Source organism: Neoarius graeffei, chromosome 27 (genome assembly GCF_027579695.1).
Source record: "Neoarius graeffei isolate fNeoGra1 chromosome 27, fNeoGra1.pri, whole genome shotgun sequence".
Taxonomy (NCBI): Eukaryota; Metazoa; Chordata; class Actinopteri; order Siluriformes; family Ariidae; genus Neoarius; species Neoarius graeffei.
Genome location: NC_083595.1, coordinates 16,155,905 through 16,177,262, shown reverse-complemented (window position 1 = coordinate 16,177,262; position 21,358 = coordinate 16,155,905). Strand labels below are relative to the sequence as shown.

General features: G+C 44.7%; 1 protein-coding gene across 1 annotated transcript in view; it reads left to right on the top strand.

Annotated features, from left to right (window-relative positions):
- Positions 1 to 21,358, top strand: part of LOC132874991 (X-linked retinitis pigmentosa GTPase regulator-like) — a 105,141-nt gene that overhangs the window by 59,812 nt on the left and 23,971 nt on the right. The window lies entirely within an intron of this gene.

Genomic DNA, 21,358 nt, shown 5'->3' with positions numbered 1-21,358 from the left:
CCTGACGAAGAGTGTCATTGTAACCATGTTCGATCAATACTCAAGTGCCTGTCTAAGAACCATCTCTATGTTGAGGCTGAGAAGTGTGAATTTCACATGCATAAGCTCTCTTTCCTGAGGTACATCATCAGTGCTGAGGGGGTCAGCATGGACCCTTCCAAGGTAATTGCAGTCACATCCTGACCCCTATCTACCTTGGTGAAGGAGCTCCAATGTTTCCTAGGCTTTGCAAACTTTATCATCTTTTCATTAGAGGGTTCAGCACCCTCCTGGCACCCCTGACCTCCCTCCTGAAGAAGGGACCCAAATAGCCGACGAGGCCTTCAGCAGGCTCAAAACAGCTTTCACCACAGCCCCTATCCTTCAGCATCTGGACCCGACCCGACCTTTCACGGTTGAAGTGGACACCTCCGAGATTGGTGTAGGAGGGGTTCTCTCTCAGCACTTCGGCAAAAGGCCCAAACTCCACCCAGTAGTGTTCTTCTCCAAAAAGCTCACTTCTGCAGAGAGAAACTATGACCTTGGGAACCGAGCACTACTGGCCATCAAGCTCGCCTTAGAGGAATGGAGGCACTGGTTGGAGGGGGGCCACACACCCCTTTGTCATTTTTACTGATCATAAAAAACAAGTATCTCAAGAAGGCAAAGAGACTGAACCCATGCCAAGCCTGATGGGCACTGTTCACCCATTTCAACTTCACGATATCCTATCATCCTGGCACCAGAAACACCAAGGCTGACACCCTGTCACGCATCTTCACCCTGTCTCTTCATGACCAGGAACCTCATCCCATCCTGACACCTGAATGCTTCATCCAGGCGATCACTTGGGACCTTGACAAGGAGATAAGGGACTCACAACCACAGAATCCTCCAGTCAACTGCCCACCAGGCCACCTGTACATCCCTAATCATCTCGGGAGCAGACTCCTCACATGGGCACACACTTCTCCTGCCACTGGTCATCCTAGCAGTCATCGCACCCACCAACTGCTGTGAAACAAGTACTGGTGGGAGAATATGCTGACTGAGATCATTCATTTCATCTCTTCATGCACTGAGTGCGCTCAAGCCAAGGTCCCTTGAACAACTCCGGCTGGCAAACTATGCCCTCTTCCTGTGCCTCAGAGACCATGGTTCCACCTGGCAATTGACTTAATTACTGACCTGCCGCCATCCCAAGGCAAATCCACAGTTTTGGTCATCATTGACCGCTTCTCCAAGGCACGGAGACTCATCCCATTATCTGGCCTACCCCCAGCATTTCAGACCGCCAAATTATTGTTCCAGCACGTGTTCCGATACTTCAGCATCCCAGAAGACATCGTCAGTGACCGTGGCCCACAATTCACCTCTCGTCTGCAGGCCAGCTTCATGGAGTGGCTAGGGGTCTCGGCAAGCCTCACTTCAGGATATCATCCCCAGTCAAATGGCCAGGTAGAGAGAGCCAACCAAGAAATAGGATGTTTCCTCAGAATCTTCTGCATGCAAAACCAAGGGGACGAGGCCCAATTCATCCCATGGGCCGAATACACGCAAAACTCTCTCAAGCACTCAGCCACACAACTTTCACCCTTCCGGTGTATGCTTGGCTACCAACCTCCCCAGTTTCCTTAGGACGACTCTCCAGCACGGGTACAGGCTGTGGAAGAGTGGTTCACCCATAGCCAGTCGATTTGGGAGGAAGTTCACCAACACATCACATCAGTCAATGCTAAGTACAAGGAATATGCCGATAAGCACCGGAGCAACAACTGCAAGTACTCTCATGGCGATCAGGTATGGGTACTAGGGACTTTAGGGAACCCAGCACATGCTGAAAATTACAGGCACGCTACATTGGACCATACAAGGTGCTCTGGCGCATCAATGAGGTTTCCTAAAGACTTGAGCTCCCACCTCAGAATTGTCTGTCGCCCACCTTCCATGTCTCCTGCCTCAAATCCTCCATCCAGGGTCCCCTGTCTGAGAACATGCCCACCCCAACCACCCGTCTCCTGGCCCAGAAGGAGAACCCATCTACCAGGTAAATCAGATCCTAGACTCTAGACGTAGAAGAGGTCAGCTAGAGTACCTCACTCACTCGATGCAAAGTATCGTTCAGTGTCTTACCGGTCATACCAAGCCTTATTATTCTGCCTGCCTTATCGTGTTCTCAACCTCCATTATTGTCTCGTTCTCTGTGCTCTTTAGTCTAGCCCTTATTACTCTGTCTGCCTATCAATCGACCCCTGCCTATCCCTTGACTTCGATTTCGTCTAGCATTTTGGATTTTTTTGCCAGTCTGTGTCCCTCGCTCTTCCCTGCACATACATCCGCAAGTGCCTGACAGTGCACACTTTATATATATTCCCCTGAGAAAGCCTAAACTCCCTTTTCCTTTGTTAAACATTTCAGGTTTTAGGTTTTATGAAAAATTTGGATTGACTGAGAGCGCTGTATTTGTTCAATAATAAAATTAATCCTCAGGAATACAACTTGCCTAATAATTGTGCACACAGTTTAGTCGGAGCTTCCCTCAAGGAACTGTTTGCATTGTCACGGGGGGCATCTGCATCAAGTCCCCCCACAGCTGCAGATCTTTTCAGCTCCTCTGCTCCTAGGGAAGCCAGTGAAAATGAAAACCCTGCCACACCTCCGTGCAGTCCGAGCTCCGGCTGCTCCGCCACCCGAGAGCCCGAGTCTAAGCCCCAGCAGCTGCACCTGCAGACCTGAATAACTCCTTGTCAGCCTTATCCAGCATCACTTGCCACCATGAAGTCCAGAATCCAAGCTTGGAGTCTAGTCATCTTCCTCTACAAGTTTGTGTTTTCTGGTAACAGCTGGTTTGTTTACATCCTCCATGCTCCCAAATTAGCCACAGAGATCAGCTCCTGCATCGCAGGACGATGATGTCACCACCCTACTACTCAATTTGATAACTCGTGCTAACCCAGAGGTGGGCAAACTACGGCCCGCGAGCCACATCCGGCCCGTTGGCGTTTTTAATCCGGCCCGCGGAAGACAATCATATAAACACGATTGAGCAGATCTATAAGCGTCAGTGTTATCACGTAGACAGGTGTTCTAGAGATCCGTCTTTCCAGTCAGTCGTATTCACACGAGATTACATTTGCAGAGTGGTGCAGCGCGTGCCATGGAAATCATTCTGGCGCCCGTGCCACTGATGACACAGAACACAGGATAAAACTTTACAATGAGTGGTCCTAAAAAAAGAAAAGTGGACAGTGAGTGCAGGGTGTTCAATAAAGAATGGACAGCTAAAATTTTTTTTTGCTGAAGTCCGATCAAAGGCTGTATGCCTTATTTGCAAAGAAACCGTTGCAGTTTTAAAGGAATAGAACACCAAACGGCACTTTTCCTCCAAGCATGCTAATTATCAGGGATCCCAGACGTCCGCTATTTAGCGGAATTCCGCTATTTTTCTAGCCAAAGTGGTGGTGGTGTTTTTTTTTTTTTTTTGTTTTTTTTTAATCTCTTGTATATCTGTTAAAAATATGTTTGTTTAAGTAAAATGACCAGCAGAATACGTTCTGATTTGGTTTGCTTGTTTAGCGATGTTTTTGTCAGCTTCGTTTGTTCTCGTTGACATTCAGGAACACTCGGAAGTTAAATTGATGTAAATACCGCGAGACTGTACGTGATAGAACGAGAAAACAATATGGCTGCGCCCATTTGCTAAAAAATGTGTTTTAACTCCGTTCGTGCTTTTGTTTCTAATGCGTTGAACTCAATTCAATATGCAGGGCTGTGAAATTTCCACGGATTCTGTCGCGAAAAATATCTTCACAAAACGTCTATTTTTGCATTAAAAATCATTGGGGGGGGGGGGGGGTGTCTAGTCGGAATCGCCTTGCACGAGACCGGCGGCTCAATACAGCCGGACTCGCGGAGTTTTATGCCGGCTGAGCGTGGAACATGTCTTGACTGCGACTCAGGAGCAGTGTTGCCAGATTGGGCGGTTTCAAGTGCATTTTGGTGGGTTTTGAACATATTTTGGGCTGGAAAACGTCAGGAGTATCTGGCAACACTGCTCAGGAGTGCATGACAGAGCTAAAAATAGCTATTGCGTGACCTGGCACCGCGTACGTGAATTTTGTACTTACAGGGTGCAAGATCAGACATAGTTAAGATGCCATCAAAAAGGAAAGCTAAGGAGGTGTTTGAGAGAGATGCAAAGAGGGCTAGAAAAGAACACACAGACAGACTGAAGGAAAAGATGAAAAAGGACAAGTTTGCAAAACTGAAAGAGATGGTGTTAAAAAAAAGAAAATTAAAAGACTTTCATTAGATGCTGTTTGACAGACTATGAACATTTTGTAAATAGCTTTAATAGAGGAATGCAAATACTATAGAACTAATAACTAATAGCCTTACTGAAAGATGAATTGAAAGAAATAGCTGGGAGTGATGCAAAGAGGAATAGAAGGAGCCAGAAGTAAAAGAAAAGATGTAAATAATATATTAGATAAGAAACTTTTTTTTTTAAACTTTTGCTCTGTAGACAAGAGACATTGTGACAGACTCTTGGAAAAAGCCAGGACATAATACAAGAATTAAGTGTAATTTGGAAGACAAAAGGTATCTCACTTAAATATTGAGCATGATTTTTCACAAAGTCATTTTGAAAGGCCCATCAAAGTTTTCTTTTATTAACATTTTTTTAAATTGTTATTTACACATTTTTTTTTACTTTTATTTTGATTAAGAGATAAAATACATAGGCACTTATTAGATATTTCAAGGTATTTTACATGGATCTTTCATTTTAAAAGAGAAAACTGTTGATCGTATTTTATATGGCAAAATGAAGACCAAGACTAGTCAAATATTTACTTGTTGAGATCAATTTTTTACTTGCAGGAAATGCTCAGAATACACCATATAACACCTAAAATGGCTTGGTGTCTGGGGCCCTGCGGGCCCCAGACCCCTAGCTTATGCTGGGGGGCTGCGCCCCCCAGACCCCCCCTTTTCCTCGGATTTCTTATTTACAATTTCACAGCCCTGAATATGTCATGGAAAAAAGATATCGTCCATAAAAGAGATAGCAGAACAGTGTCCGGGTTAGAAGAAGTATATTCTTCAAAGCTACATTTTCATCTAATTTTTATAAATAACAATTTTTTTTGCCACTTATGTCATTGATTACAAAATATGACATCAAATAGATACACATTATTGTTAAATTCTGTTGCTTTTCTATGTTAAATCTATGTAAAAAATGTGTTCTATAGCATCTTTAAATGTTAAAATCTCAACAGCTTGGGGGCGTCGTGGCTCAGGTGGTTAAGGCGTCATACCATGAATGCGGGCGACCCGGGTTCGATTCCGGCCCGAGGTCATTTCCCGATCCCTTCCCGTCTCTCTCTCCCGCTCATTTCCTGTCTCTACACTGTCCTATCCAATAAAGGTGCAAAAAGCCCAAAAAAATATCTTTAAAAAAAAAAAAATAAAATCTCAACAGCTTCAGGGGGCTTCACCCCCTGTACCCCACAAAGGGCTTGCAGCCCCCTTGACGTCTGCTGATAGTTTCTTACATTCCTCTATTTTTTTTCAATTACTGCTGGGATCCCTGTAATTATGCTAACAACCAGTCAGCGCAAGAACAGACGAATACAGCTCAGCGGTTGCTGAGTGAATGTGAGTATTAACACTTTCTCTTTTTAAAACTATGTTGGAGCTGTAATAAGATGGTAGTCACATGTTTACAGACAATAATATAAAAAGTATAACTCTTAGTAATTTTGGTTGTCGTGGGTGGCTGCTGTAGTGCTGGTGTTTGTTTTTAAGTACCGTGTGCTTTTGGGTGTCTGCTCCGCCCCTCATTTATGTCCCTGTCTGCTATTATAGGTGTATTATGAGCAGCTGACCTTGCTTCTGCTTATATCTGTTCCTGGACTTTTGCCTGTGGAGGTTATTCTGATCTATGAGTGGCCTTTTGGAATATGAAAACCTGTTTGGAACCTGTGTTTTGATTTTTTGAGGACTGGAAATATTTCAGTGAGTGACTTTGAACCTGAAAACCAGTTTGGAGTTTTTTGCTTTCTTGAGCTGTTTTATTCGATTTTGTGGGCTGGATGGATCCAGTGCCAAACCACTGAACTGCAAACATGTTGGCATGGTGTGGTACCCAAACTGTTGAACTGCAAACATTTTGGAATGGTGTGGTGCCCCTCCTACTAATGGTGGTTGGTTGTACTGGCAGGCTGGAAGTGGATGGTTAAAAAAAAAAACACTCAGGTGTAAATCTACCAGTTCAGTGAAATGTACAAAAATGATATGTACTGATATGTAATTTAGTTCAATTTAATGATATGCAATTTAGTTGTATGTATAAAATGATACAAATATACAAATACACTGGCATCCTACTCATCCTGGCAGCTCAAAGATGTAATTTAAGAATTAAGTGTGCTACTTTTCTTACTGTCGTGTGTGTGTGTGTGTGTGTGTGTGTGTGTGTGTGTGTGTGTGTGTTACTTTTCTGGATGGATCCAGTGCCAATCTATTGAACTGCAAGCATTTTTCTGCTCTGCCTTTGTTGACTGAGAACTAAAATAAATGTCAATCTGATCTGCATTTGGGTCTCTGTCAGTGAAGGCCTTACAATAACACTAAAGCTTTTCCGGTTTATGTTCGATATGTATGAATTTGGTGTTGGCCCGGCCCGCCTGGCAAATTTTAAAAGTCAATGTGGCCCCTGAGCCAAAAAGTTTGCCCACCCCTGTGCTAACCCTATAAGAGAGCTTCTCGTAAATATTTTGGGGGGAGAAAAATAAATAAATGAGCTCAAAAATGTATCTGCTCTTCATAATAACTAAGCTCAAAGCATCAATGAACAGTGGACAACTTCAGCAAAACAGACCTCATGTTAAAACTATCATGATTTTACTGGTTACATGGTTATACTTGTGACTATAGGACACCATTATAGAGGCAAATTATTTATAATCATGCTATCTGTTATCACCCAAATGAGGATGGGTCCCCTTTTGAGTCTCGTTCTTCTCAAGGTTTCATGTCATCTCAGGGAGTTTTTCCTTGCCACTGTCATCACAGGCTTGCTCATCAGGGATAAATTAGGGATAACATTAGCTCATGTTTAAAGTCATTAATTTTCTGTAAAGCTGCTTTTGTGACATGTCTGTTAAAAATGTTATTAAAAATGACTTGACTGTAGAATTTTTAGGTATCACCTTAGACTGCAAGCTTTACTGCCTCTCAGAAAAATCAGAGCGTTTCAGAGAGATCATGAGAACTTCAGGAGGCAATAGCAATTTCCAAAGGGAATTGTTTCTATGTTTGGACATTTTTAATTACACAATACGCATTATTCCCCAGGGATGCTCTTTTGTATTGAAGCTTTTGATCTCTCTAAATCTGTAGAGAACTCCATGATGGGGTGAGCTTGGATACAGACTGTTGATCTGAATGCCGGTTCTGGTCTCCTTCTGTTGGGTAATGGAACGGTATCTCATTCTCCTAAAATGAAACCTGAAATGTCCATTAGCAATTTTGTTCACAGTTGCAGCCCCTTCCATTGGTTGGGTTTTTTTCAATAATCAGCAGTTTGCTGATGCATTGCCAAAAGAATGGTCATCCTTGTCAGCTGACACTTCTTCCACTGCTCTAATGGAATCTACCCAATCGTGTAGCTCATCTTCTGTGGTGTAAACACTGGTCAAAAAGCAAATCCTGTTTTTGTGACAGAGACAGCAGCTGTAAACATCATTAACAAGGGCGGTCCTCAGTTCCATTATTATTAGATTCATGACACGCCTCACATGGTCCTCTGTGTTGGATAATTTCATTGTTTGAATAGCCCATATTCCAGTCTTGGACAATGATGGCTGATTTCTTGTTCCGCTTTGAATTTTGGAATTTTGCCAGCTGTGCCTGGAGGCAGTGCCATCCAGCCTGACCTGCCCTGCCCTGTTTGTTCAAATTAAACATAAATGTTATTGCATAGCTGCTCAGGCTCTTTGTAAAAACTTACTAGCTATATTACCCCAACAGCAATCAGTGAAGCTTCAACTTGCCTCATCATATTTCATCTCGGTTTAACTTGTTTCTTACTTAATAGTTCAGCAAGCTCCATGAAAGCATGGAAGGCCAGGGAGGTCTGCCTGGCATGGTGTTTTTTTTTTGTTGTTTGTTTTTTTTTGCTGTGGCTGTCCCTGCTTTAGCCTTTCCATGGGCTCACCGGTGTCCCCTATTGTGGCCAATCTTTACATGGAGGAAGTGGAACATAAAGCTTTGACCATTTTTTCAGGAGTTGCTCCCAGCCACTGGTTCAGATACGTGGATGACACCTGGGTTAAAATCAAAGCCCATGAAGTGGAATCCTTCTCTAAACACATCAATGCAGTGGATATCAACATCAATTTCACTCGGGAGGACGTAAGTGGGAATAATCTAGCCTTCTTGGATTGTGATGTACACATTAGACAAGACAGAAGCCTTAGCATCGAGGTCTACCGGAAACCCACACACACGGACCAGTACCTACTCTTCGATTCTCACCACCCACTGGAACACAAATTGGGGGTCATTAGGACCTTGCAAGACAGGGCTCAGAACATCCCTACAACGGTAGAGGGAAAAGAGAAGGAGCAGAATCACATCAGGAAAGCACTTCAGAACTGTGGGTATCCCAACTGGTCTTTCTTCAAGAGCAGGAAAAGGAACATAATGGACAAGGAGGATAACAGGAGCAAACGCAAGAACATTGTCATTCCCTACATTTCTGGTCTATCTGAGAACCTCAGGAGGATCTTCTACAAACACAACATTCCGGTACGTTTCAGACCCAGTAACACCCTGAAGCAGAAATTGGTCCACCCTAAGGACAGAATACCCAGACACAAACAGGACAACGTGGTGTATGCAATTCAGTGCAGTGAGCAATGCACGGACTCGTATATTGGTGAAACCAAGCAACCGCTTCACAGGCGTATGGCTCAACACAGGAGAGCCAGTTCCTCAGGCCAGGACTCTGCTGTCTACCTTCATCTTAACAACAAAGGACACTCATTTCAGGATTCCAACGTACGCATTTTAGCCAGAGAGGATCGTTGGTATGAGCGAGGGGTTAAAGAAGCCATTTTTGTCAACCTGGAACGGCCATCACTGAACAGAGGTGGGGGTCTAAGACATAATTTATCAGCCACCTACAATGCAGTCCTTGGCACACTTCCCAGACAACTGAATGCACACCAAAACCCAGCTGTTTTCAGTGGCTCACAGGAGGACAGAGAGAATCAGCATTCCATTGATCACCTTAACGGGCAATCCATTGAGCACCCTAACGACTCTCGAGGCCATTCACATTCAGCCCCCAGTGACCCACACCAACAGGATGACTCAACGACACCTTAGATGAGCTTTTCATCCATGAGAGGATAAATACCTGATACTCCCTACCAGTCAGACAGAACTGAAGAAGCCTTTCGGATGAGAGGTGAAACGTCTTCAAGAATCTTCAAGCAAGTCCAGTTGCTCTCTCTTACCACCCATAGTTACTATGACCTGGATGACTGAGAATATTCACAGACATCTTTCCATGTAGGCACGTGGTAAGGCAAGGAGGTGTGCTCTCCCTGCCCCAAGGCTTCCCACGTATGCATGTGGAAGGGCAGGGAGGTCCCAGAACAGAGCCACCCACCAAATACAATTTGTTGCAAATATTGCAATGTAAATGTCCCTTGATGAAAGTGGTTCTGACAGAAATTGAGTATAGTGTAGTTCTGACAGGCCACAAAGTCAAGCTCAGCCCTCAATCCCAGCTACATCAGCTGACTGCAGCTGATTTCAAGCCAGCCCACATCAGCTGTCAGCTCAGCTGATTCCCTTCTACACATTCTATTGCCAAATTTCTCATGGAGCACCTTATTTAAGCTGATTTTAACGTGACTACCTTTGCTGCTTCTTCTACAAGCCATTTTGCTACCCACCTCCACCCCAGCTCTTCCCCTTTCATGCTGTCTGACTTTAATCAATGTCATTTCTGTATCATTGATGCTGGCACAACCCAGTCCAGGCCACCTTCTTCCATTACTCCATGGTCCAGTTCTGATGCAGGCATGCCTATTGTAGGCACTTTCCTTGGTGGACAGGAGTCAGCATGAGCGCTCTGACCAGTCTGCAGTTCCTCAGCCCACACAAGCAAGTTGTGATGTGTTGCGTGTTCTAACACCCATCATAGCCAGCATTAACTTTTCAGCAGTTGTGCAGGTGCTCTTCTGTGGTTCACTGGTTTATCCTTCCTTGGATCACTTTCTGATAGATGATAATCACTGCATACTGGGAACACCATGACCTACAATTTGGAGATATGTTGACCCAGTAATTTAACCCTTGTCAAAGAGGTGATGGTCCCTTAATCCATGCCATTTCTGTTGCTGCTGTCCTACCTGCTTTAGCCATTCCATGCAGGCACATGGAAAGGCAGGGAGGTGTGCTGTCCCTGCCTCAAGGCTTTCCATGCAGGCTCATGGAAGGGCAGGGAGGTGTGCTGTCCCTGCCTCAAGGCTTTCCACGTAGGCACATGGAAGGGCAGGGAGGTCCCATATTCCGAACTTAATCAATGTCATCTCTGTTGTCATTGATACCTGCTCTATTCTGTACTCTATGGGGGGTTTGCTGCAGCTCTCCCTGCTTTAGCCTTTCTATGTAGGCACATGGCAGGGCAGGGAGGTGTGCTCTCCCTGCCCCAAGGCTTTCCACATATGCACGTGGGGTAGGGTGGGGAGGTCCCAGAACAGAACCACCCACCAAATACAACTTATTGCAATATTTGCAATGTCAATAATGTTCCTTGACGAAAGTGGTTTTGACAGAACTATATGTTTAGTATCCTGTGTGAATTGTTCATATAGCCACAAGGAATTGCTTAACGTCATGGGAAGTTGTGAACAAGAGTTTAGCAACTTTATCGATTTCAGAAGCCTCACAAAAGAGCTAGTCAACCCTGAGTTATAAACCCATGAATCCCCACACCAGTCCAAAGGAAACAAAGTTGATGCCATAGAGAACTTTTTCATGGCCGCGTGCCAGGCTGCAGGCTAGGTTACAAAATGCTCCTCACTGACCTTTTTTCAAGCTTTTTTTTTTTTTGCTGCTTGCTGATTTTTATAGAGATGTGGCTCAACACACTATTTCTGGACAGGGCTGTGGAGCTAATTAACTAGATGTTGCACCATGTAGACAGAACAAATGGCTCCAATAAGAACAGGGATAGCCACATCAACAATGACTGATGCACCAACCACACTTAGGCCCTGTCCACACGGCAACGGATTCAGGTGAATCCGATACAATTGTTTATTGTTTCGGCCTGGCGTCAACACGGCACCGGCGTTTTGGGTGCCCCAAAACGCAATCTTTTGAGAACGTGTTCCAGAGTGGAAAGATCTGGCAACGTTGCCGTTGCGAAGTCGTCTGGATGAATAGAACGGATTTGTTTACGATGACGTCACAACCACATGACTGTGAGTGCTTCACGCCGGGTAGAAGTGTAACGAACTCGATGCGAGTTATCAACAAATCCTATAACTTCGTTCATGAAACGCGCTTACAAAATATTTTCACTGTGAATATTTATTGTGTAATGGTGCAAAGTGAGAGAGAGAGAGAGAGAGAATAGCCCTTAGGGCAGAGTCAATCCCGCCAGCAAAAATAGGGAAAAAAAAGGAGCGATCTCACCTCTTCAGATGTTGGTTTAAGTCCTACAATACATTCCTCAAAAAGGGTGTAGAAGAACAAATTAATCCATCAACGTGTAGCATTCAATTTATTCCGGACCATTAAAGACGCCGCCTTCCGCGTAGAATCATACGTCATCCTCGCCGCCATATTGGATGGGTCAAAGCAGAGAATAAAGATGCCTCATTCATGTGCTGCGTTTAACTGTACCAACAGGTTTGCCGTCCAAACGAGATCACATGGGATTACCTTTCACAGGTGAGACTGGAAAAATACTTTTCATTGTATTTGGTCATTATAATATAATTTTACGAACAGATTTTTCTGAGTTTGTGGCTAATATGAAGTCTCGCGCATAATAGTTTATGCGCATGCGTCCTTACTTCTTCTATTGTTCTTGTGTCTCCGAAGGGACCGTCTTACAGCGCCCCTAGAGGTGTGGCATGTGTATTGCATCGTTTTCAGCAAGCGTTGCGTTGCCATATGGACCTGATAGTTTACTGATCGTTGCCCATGTGGACGCGATATTTTTTTTAAATAACATCTCGTTGCCGTTGTGTGGATGTAGCCTTAATCTCATTGTACTGTATTTGTGCAATGGTCATTCTTACATTCTTCTCAAATACCTGCAGAATTGTTAAAGTTTCGGCTGTGTGGAAGCAGTCTTGACTGTTAGGAAACAGTCCAGGATTTTTGGAATTGGCCCGTTTAACCACCTGTGTGTGTGTGTGTGTGTGTGTGTGTGTGTGTGTGTGTGTGTGTGTGTGTGTGTGTGTGTGAGATTTTTGCATTTGAAAGAGGAGACAACAGTATTTGAAGTTAATGGTGCATCTGTTCCATGTACTGAACTCTCATTTTTCAACTATGCCAAGATATAGTTTTCCTTTCTATGGCACCTTTAAAACTTCCCACAGGTGGAATAACTGGTCTGACCATGTGTGTGAATGGATTATGATATCATCCAAGTATGCTGCTGAAAATTGTTGGGATTGTCACAGGACAATGTCCATGAATCTAAGCGATGTCTCAGGTGTTCCATAGAGCCTGAAAGGGAGACCATGGTACTGCCAATGGTCATTGTTGTATGTACTGAATGTGGTTATGTGCTTTGCATGTGGGGTAGGGCCACTGGCCAGTATCCCTTTGTGAGGTTGAGGGTGGCGATGAAGTGGTCTCTCCCCAGATGCTCCACCAGGTCATCCATTCTGTAAAGGGGGTAGCTGTCACCCTCTGATAGTTCGTTCAGTTTTTAGAGGTCGTTGCAGACCCTTAGGATTCTGTCGGGCTTTGGGAACCTTTACAGTGGGGCTGGACCAGGGCCTGGCAGACTCTTCAATAATTCCATCTCTTAGTATCTTGGGCCATTTCCTCAATAGCCTGGTGGCAGGCATGTAGTACTTGGTATGGCCGCTGCTGGATCAGCACTTCAGGTAGGGTCTTGATGTGATGATGTATCAGCTATGTGCCCTAACTCCTTTGAGAACATGTCTGCAAACTAATTCACCAATTCCCATAGATCTTGCCTCTGTGAGGGGATCGGTGTTCCCCCTTTCGCACCAAGGCAAGTACAGGTGGTTCTAGGCAGACACCAGCAAAGGCTGAGAGCTTGGAGATGGGTCCAATCAATTTGACATGATATAGCTGGGTGTCTTCTCTTACCTGGCTGTTGCTGATGGTAGTTCACTAGGTCCACCCACTAGGAGACAGTATAGGGCCCTGCCAGTGGGCTAGAAACTTACAGTTGGCACAGGTTTTTTTTTTTTTTTAAAGGAGCAACTGGTCACCAGGCTGGTACTCACAGAGTTGGTTAGGTTGATTATATATCCATTGTTGCTGAACTTGCACTTCCTCTACTGTATGTCTTGTCTCACAATGAGTCTATGTGGTCAATATGGTCTTGTGTATGTTGAACATATATTTGATGGGCAAGCAAAAGGGAAGGGTTATACTTCCAGGACCTCTACTGGCACATCTAACAGTCTCCAGGGTGTCCTGAACTGAAGTTCAGAAGAGGTGAATGGGGTGAACCTGTAAAACTCCTCCTCTTTGATAATGTCTGCTGTTAAAAGCACTATACAAATAAAATTGATTTGAACCTAGTGGAGGCTCGTGGTGTTTCACATACTACAAAAAGGACGTAGGGCAGGAGGATGTCCCAGGTCCTCCCTTCATTTACTTCCTGATACAGCATTCTCTTGAACATCTGGTTGAATCTTTTGACAATGCCACCGCTGTGTGGGTGGTAGATGGACATCCTTATTTGCTTCACCTGCAACAGCTGACGGAGATCAGACAAACAAAACAAAGGGGGTACCTTGGTCAGCCAATAGTTCCTTGGGGATCCCTATGCTGCTGAAGAGGTAGACAAGTTATCTGGTAATAATTCATGATGTGGCCTTTTGGGGTGGAACTGCCTTGGAATACAGAGTGGCATAATCTACGATCACCAGAATATACTCCTGTCCCTAAGCCAATTTCGGCAGTGATCTGTTCGACAAGATCCATTCCTCCCCTTTTTGAAGGGCATGTCAGTGATTGGGAGTGGGATGGAGGTGCAGGTGCAGGCTTCTTAGGGCAGGTGCAATTACATTGGGACATAAATTCTGCACCTCTGCATATATGCCAAGCCAATGAAAACAGGCTCATTGCTAGATGTTGTGGGGCCCCAGGTGTCCTCCTCATGGGTGGGAGTGGGCCAGGTGCATTACAAGATCAATTTTAGAACTAGGGATTCCCAGGAGATAACAGACTTGTCTATGAAGCTCAATGTGTCCATCATAGGATGACTGCCTTAAACACTGTAGGCGGCTGGTGTTCCAAATAGAGCAAGAAAACCAGCGACCAGACCGAGCACCCCCCCCCACACACACACACACACGTGCACACCTATTTCCTGATGATGACTGTGGGTGTGCTTGGGAGAGAGTGTGTGTGGACTGTGTATCCCACTAGCCAAGGTTTATTGGAGAATGGGGGACCCTCAAGATCAGGTTCAGTGGGCATGGGCTCATCTTGTGGCATAGCATACCCTGGACAACTGCTTGGGCCCCTCATTTCTGCAGTGGAGCCCTGACCTTGGTATTTTGGAGATTGGCAACCAGTGAAGATATCCTTCCTTTTGCCTTGGCCCATAGCCAGATGGGACAGCACACATTCCTCACATGCCTCAACCATTTCTTTGTGGTTGGTGGGGGACTGCATGCTGACTGTTTTGCACTCCTCAGGCAGTCGTGACCTGACAAATTTGTGTATGTCAACCCACTCTGGTACATTGACAGTGGTCAGTCACTCTGGCTATAACCACTGTGGCAGCGGGGGTGTAGTCGAGCATTGGCTGTGAACAGCGAGGAGGCAGGTTGAACCAGCAGGTAACGTGATGAGGTGTACCTGTGTCAGATTGCTGGTTGTCTTGTCTATTAACCTATGTCTCTGTGTGTCTTTTAGACAGTCAGGAACGAGAGAAAGAGCTGTGACAGCCCGTCGCATGTGTGTGTTTTGTGAATGGTCACTGAAAAGTGTGCTACTATAAAAGAACTCACCTGCTTCTCATTCCTCTGTTTCCCAAAGTCAGATAACTGTTGCACCACCTTTTTGTGGTATGCAGAATGATGTCGATTTGTTTCCAGGGCATACCCCCTGGCATAGTCGTCATCTGAATCTGTGCACAAAACGTACAAGGGAGTCAGCATTAGCACAGTGTCGGCAGCTAACCTCTTCTCCATGCCATCCTTTTATCCTCTCTAGTTGGTTGAGGAGGGTGAGCAGCCACAGGTTTTAGTGAGCACAAACCATGCTTCATTCTTGCGCTCCAGCCCTGATCCATGTGCTTCACTCTGCCATCCACAACACCAGTGCCGAAAGGGCATGGCTGCTCACATTCACAACACATTTTAAAATGTGTAGTTGTTTTTCAAAGAAAACTGTCTAACTGTAGATATGGTGAAGTTGTCTGTTGAGAGATGTTTATTTCATGTTTATGGAAGGAGTGCCCAGCGTCAGAGGTAAAGCTGTATCTTTTTAAGCTCCATTCTAATTATTTATTTATTTGTGACTGGGATCTATTAATTTCAAGATAAAGAACAGCAGTTTATAGCTTTTACCATAAGTGATGACAGGAACTAAATTGTTTTGTATATATTCTTCTTCTTTGCCAACACCTTATTATTCCCCTGGTTGGGAGTCGGTGGCCATGATCCCCCTCCTCCATTTCTGCCTGTCCTCGGCGTCCTGTTCATTCAACCCTAGTTCTTCCAGTCTCTCACTCAGTCCATCTTTCCATCTCTTCAACTGGTGCCCTCTGCTCCTCTTTCCCCTCACTGGCTCTTCCCATGCCTGTTTCACCACCTCCTCCTTCTTTTTCCTTAAAATATGACCGTACTAGCGGAGTTTTTGTTCTATTACTGTTACTACACTTGCCATCACTGTTGTTGTTCTCACTTCCTCGTTTCTTATCCTGTCACACAGTGTCACTCTCAGCATCTTTCGGAGCATGCTCATCTCTGTTGTTAGTAGTTTTCTTTGATCTTTCTTCTTTAAGCCCCAGCATTCTGACCCATAAGTCAACACTGGCCTGACTACAGTTGTATAGACCTTTGCTTTCAGTTTCATTGGCATCCTTTTGTCAGTTATAACTGGCTTAATCTCCTTCCATTTCATCCAGCTGGCACTCACCCTTGCTTGTACCTCCTTTTCACACCCTCCTCTATCAGCGATCCTAGGTATTTGAAACAATTTATCTGCTTCAATTCTTCTCCATGTCGGTCTCTGATGGTAACATTCTCATCTCCTTTCTTACTGCACACTAACACCTCCGTCTTTTTAGCATTCACCTTCAACCCGTATCTTTCCAGATTCTCCTGCCATCTCACAAATCTGTCCTGCAGTTGACCTGCGCTGTCTGCTATAATCGTCTGCAAAAAGCAGCTCCCACAGATTTTCAGCTCTTAGATGCTCTGACAGTACATCAGTGACGATCGCGAACAAAAGGGGACTTGATGCTGAGCCTTGGTGTAGCCCTACCTTGATCACGAACTCTCTTGACATCCCCTCTGCTGTTCTCACTGCTGTCTTTGGCTCCTTATGTTTCCATGACCAGTCTGACCAGTTTCTCTGGTATTCCTTTTCCTCGCAAGCACCAGTACATTACTTCCCTAGGAACACGGTCGTATGCCTTCTCAAGGTCCACAAAACCACAGAATACTGACAGGTTACCTTCAATTCTTTTCTCTACTAATTGTCTGACAATAAAGATCACGTCTATTGTACTCTTTCCTGGCATGAAGCCAAACTGCTTAGGGTCAATTTCTACCACTGCATGGATTCGCTTGTCTAATATTTTCTCCAATAGTTTCAGTCCATGTTCCAATAACTTAATTCCACGATAATTACCACATTCCAGAATGTCACCCTTCTTCTTGAAGATGGGCACTATCAAACTCTTCCTCCAATCCTCCGGGATGTTCTCTTCCATCCATACTGCACCCAGTATGTCTGTCAACCATATCAGGCATTGTTCACCTCCTGTTTTCAACATGTCAGCATTCGCTTTGCTGTTTCCTGGCGCTTTGTTGTTCTTCATTTCTTTTAATGCCTCTCTCACCTTTTCCACCTCTGTCCCTTTTACTGGTCCTTCCACTTTGAGCGATTCTCCTGTCTCTTCCCTCTCATTTTCTATGTTAAAGAGTTCTTCAAAATAGTCGGCCCACCTGGCACCAATCTTTTCCTCCTCGAATAAGATTTTTCTTTCTTTATCTTTGATGATATCGATGATTCCTATATCCTCACACTCTCTGTGTCTTGCTCTTGCGATCCTGTAGATTCGATTCTCCCCTTCCTTGGTCTCTAGTTCATCATACAGCTCCTGCGTGCCCTGCTTTCTTGCGATAGCGATAATCTTCTTGGCTTCTCTCCTTTTCAACCTGTACTCCATCCTATCAATCTCCAACATTGACTTCTGCCATTTTTTGAAAGCCAGTTTCTCCTCTTTTGAGAACTTGTCTCACATCTTCATTCCACCACCATGAGTCTCTCTCTTTCTTTCTTCCAGGCGTTGTTCTTCCTAATGTCTCTTCACTTGCTTTTCTCAAGGTCTCCTTTAACTTTTGCCACATACCCTCGGCATCACCTTCTCTTTCCCTCCCTGCACTCAACTTTTCCACCACTTTATTAAACTCACACTTTGTTTCCATGTTCTGAATCTTCCTATCTTCCGGACTTTTCGCTTTTGTTGTTCTTTGCTTCTCATGTCAAGCACCGCTAGTCTGTGTTGGCTCACAATGTCACTCCCTGGGATAACTTTACAGTCCTTCAAGTTCTTTGCTACACTCTGCTTGACCATGACATAGTCCAGCTGGCTACATCATCTTCCACTACTATATGTAATGAGGTGGTCATCTCTTTTTCTATACCTTGTGTTACACACTAACAACCCCTGCCTCTGCGCCAAGTCTAGGATTTTCTCCCCTTCTTCATTTCTCACTCCATAGCCGTGACCACCATGCACCCCGTCATAACCATTGCTCTCCCTACCCACGTGTCCATTTAAATCACCTCCAATTACCAGCTTTTAATTTTCCTCCACTTCCTCTATCAGACCTTCCAGATCCATCAAGAAAGTTTCTTTCTCCTCCTCTTCACATCCAGCCTGTGGACCGTATGCTGATATTACTGTGACCATCTCCAGTCCACCTTTCAGTCTGATTGACATGAGTCTGTCATTGACCCTCTTCATTTCCAGTACATTTTCTTTCCACTTTTGTGACAGTATAATCCCCACTCCATTTCCTTTATTGGATTTTCCACTGTAGTACAGTTTATATCCTCCTCCTATTTCTTTAACAGCATTTCCTCCCTACTTGGTTTCCTGGACACACATTACATCAATGTTCCTTTTCTCCATCTCATCTGCCAGCTCTCTTCCTCTACCCATCATAGATCCTACATTCCATGTAGCATATCTCCATCCCTCCTTTCCTTTCCAACTTCCAGGTAGCACATTGGGCCTTTAGGAGCCGTCATATCCCACTACTCTTCCATCGATGTCCCCAGCATTCTTTTTGTCATAAGCAGGTGGGGGCGCCCACGGGGTACTTCGGGCTGTACCCTGCCCAATTCTTTTCCGGATCATAGCATGAACTTGAAGCTAGAGTTTTGCGGTCGAATGCCCTTCCTGACGCCGTCGCCTTTTACGACACGCAGAGGATACGTTGGGCCTATTCTCACCCGGAACCCATACGGGTATTGTTTTGTATATATTCTCTAAAATTAAATGTCACCATAAATGGATAAAAAGTACAACATATCTGTGGCAGTGAGGGTGTGGTCGAGCGTCGGTTGTGAATGGTGAGGAGGCAGGTTGAATCAGCAGGTAACACGTGATGAGGTGCATCTGTGTCTCTGTGTGTCTTTCAGACAGTTATGGCCCTTTTCCACTACCCTTTTTCAGCTCACTTCAGCCCGACACGGCTCGCGTTTCGACTACCAAAAAACAGCACGACTCTGCTCACTTCAGCCCTGCTTAGCCCCTAAAACTCGCACCGTTTTGGAGTGGGGCTGAAGCGAGCCAAAGCGAGCCGAGTGAGGCTGGTGGCGTGAGCAGACACTCCCCTGTGCACTGATTGGTGAGGAGGAGTGTCCTCACATGCCCACACACGCCCCGCGAGCACGCTGGGATCTGTAAACACCGCAAACCCGGAAGAAGAATAATTACGAATTACGAGAATTTCTGAAGCCTTATGCGCCTTGCCTCATCTATACGCTCTTGCCAGTATCTGTTGGCATTGTCGGTGACAACAAGCCACAGCACCAAGACCAGCAACACTAACGACTCCATGTCTCCATGTTTATTGTTTACTCTCTGGGTCGTGAGACTACCGCTTAAAAGCTCACTGATGTCACTGTTTGCGCTGCTTAACGACATCACGTGACATCCACCCACTTTCGCTAACTCCACCCAATGTGTCCACCCACTTCCAGCCAGCGCGGTTGTAGTCGAAATGCAACTCCAACAGCCCCGCTCAGCTCGACTCAGCACAGCACGGCTCAGCCGCGTTTGTAGTGGAAAAGCGGCATTAGGGATGAGAGAGAGTTGCGCCACCCCATCACATGTGTTTGTCACTAAAAAGTGTACACAAATAAAAGAATTCACTTGTTCTGAAGCCTGCTTCCTATTCCTCGGTTTCCTGCAATTAAAAAGTTGTTACAATATCATTCTTTAATAAATAAAAGTTATAACCTTTGGCAAAGTTCTTTGATATAACAGGAATGACACACTTTTGGGAGATGCTGTTATTGGAAAAATAATTAACATGGGTGGTACCAGTAACTGCCAGCAGAGGTGGAGTACACCCTGAACAGCCTGACAGTTAATCATGGGGCTAACACAGAGATGCAGACAACCATTCACACCTATGGGCAACTTGGTCATCAGTTGATCTAATCTGCATGTCTTTGGAATGTGGTTGGAAACCGGAGCACTTGGAGGAAACCCATGGGGGCACAGGGAGAACATAAAAACTTCACACAGAAAAGCCCAAGTCAATCAGCAGGTTTGAACCCAGAATCTGCTTGCTGTGAGGTGACTGCACTAACCACTGCACCACCATGCCGTCCTTTTATCAAACCACTCTTTTTATTTTTCTTCTTATGGCTATTTGGGTTTTTTTTTTAATGTAATGTCTATGTGGTTCATAAATATTCTTTTATAGATAATGTTCCAGTGATGCTGCTGCTGTTCTTGTTGTACTTGTTCCTGCTGCTGTCAAATGCTGTAAATTGTCACCATCATTCCTAACATTAATGCATGGTGCTGCATTACTTAATGTAACTAATGCTCAAAAAAATAATATTTCGTGGTTGTTTTAAAAGCAGAAGTAAGGCTACAGATGTACATAGTCACCAAAAAGATGCACACAAACATCGATTTCATTTAAACCTCCTTTAATTTGTGTTCATCAGTAAGTGTTTGACCCTACAATCCAGTGCAGAAGTTTGCATGCCCTTATGTCAAAATGAAGAAAACAAAGAAATTTAATTTACAGCAACAAGACATTTAGTGTGCTGGGTTTCATGTTAGTTCTTTGATTATCACAATTGACAAAAATAGTCAAAATTATTTGTTTAGTTATTAATCATAAAAAACCCAAAATGATTGCGGGGGCAGCACGATGGTATAGTGGTTAGCACTGTCGCCTCACAGCAAGAAGGTCCTGGGTTCGAGCCAGGACGTTTGGTTTGAACTGGTTGGCTGACAGGGGCCTTTCTGTGTGGAGTTTGCATGTTCTGCGTGGGTTTCCTCCGGGTGTTCTGGTTTCCCCCACAGTCCAAAGACATGCAGGTTAGGCTAATTGGTGGCTCTAAATTGACCGTAGGTGTGAATGTGAGTGTGAATGGTTGTCTGTGTCGGCCCTGCAATGACCTGGTGACTTGTCCAGGGTGTACCCTGCCCCTCGCCCATAGTCAGTTGGGATAGGCTCCAGCTTGCCTGCGACCCTGTAGGACAGGATAAGTGGCTACAGATGATGGATGGATATCGGTTGCATCTTTTACAAAATGTAATATAAATATTTTTGAATAATTTATATGAATTGTCTTTCTCTGAGAAGTTCATTTCACTCTAAATAGTGAAGTAGAAGTTTGTTTTGAAATTTTTATA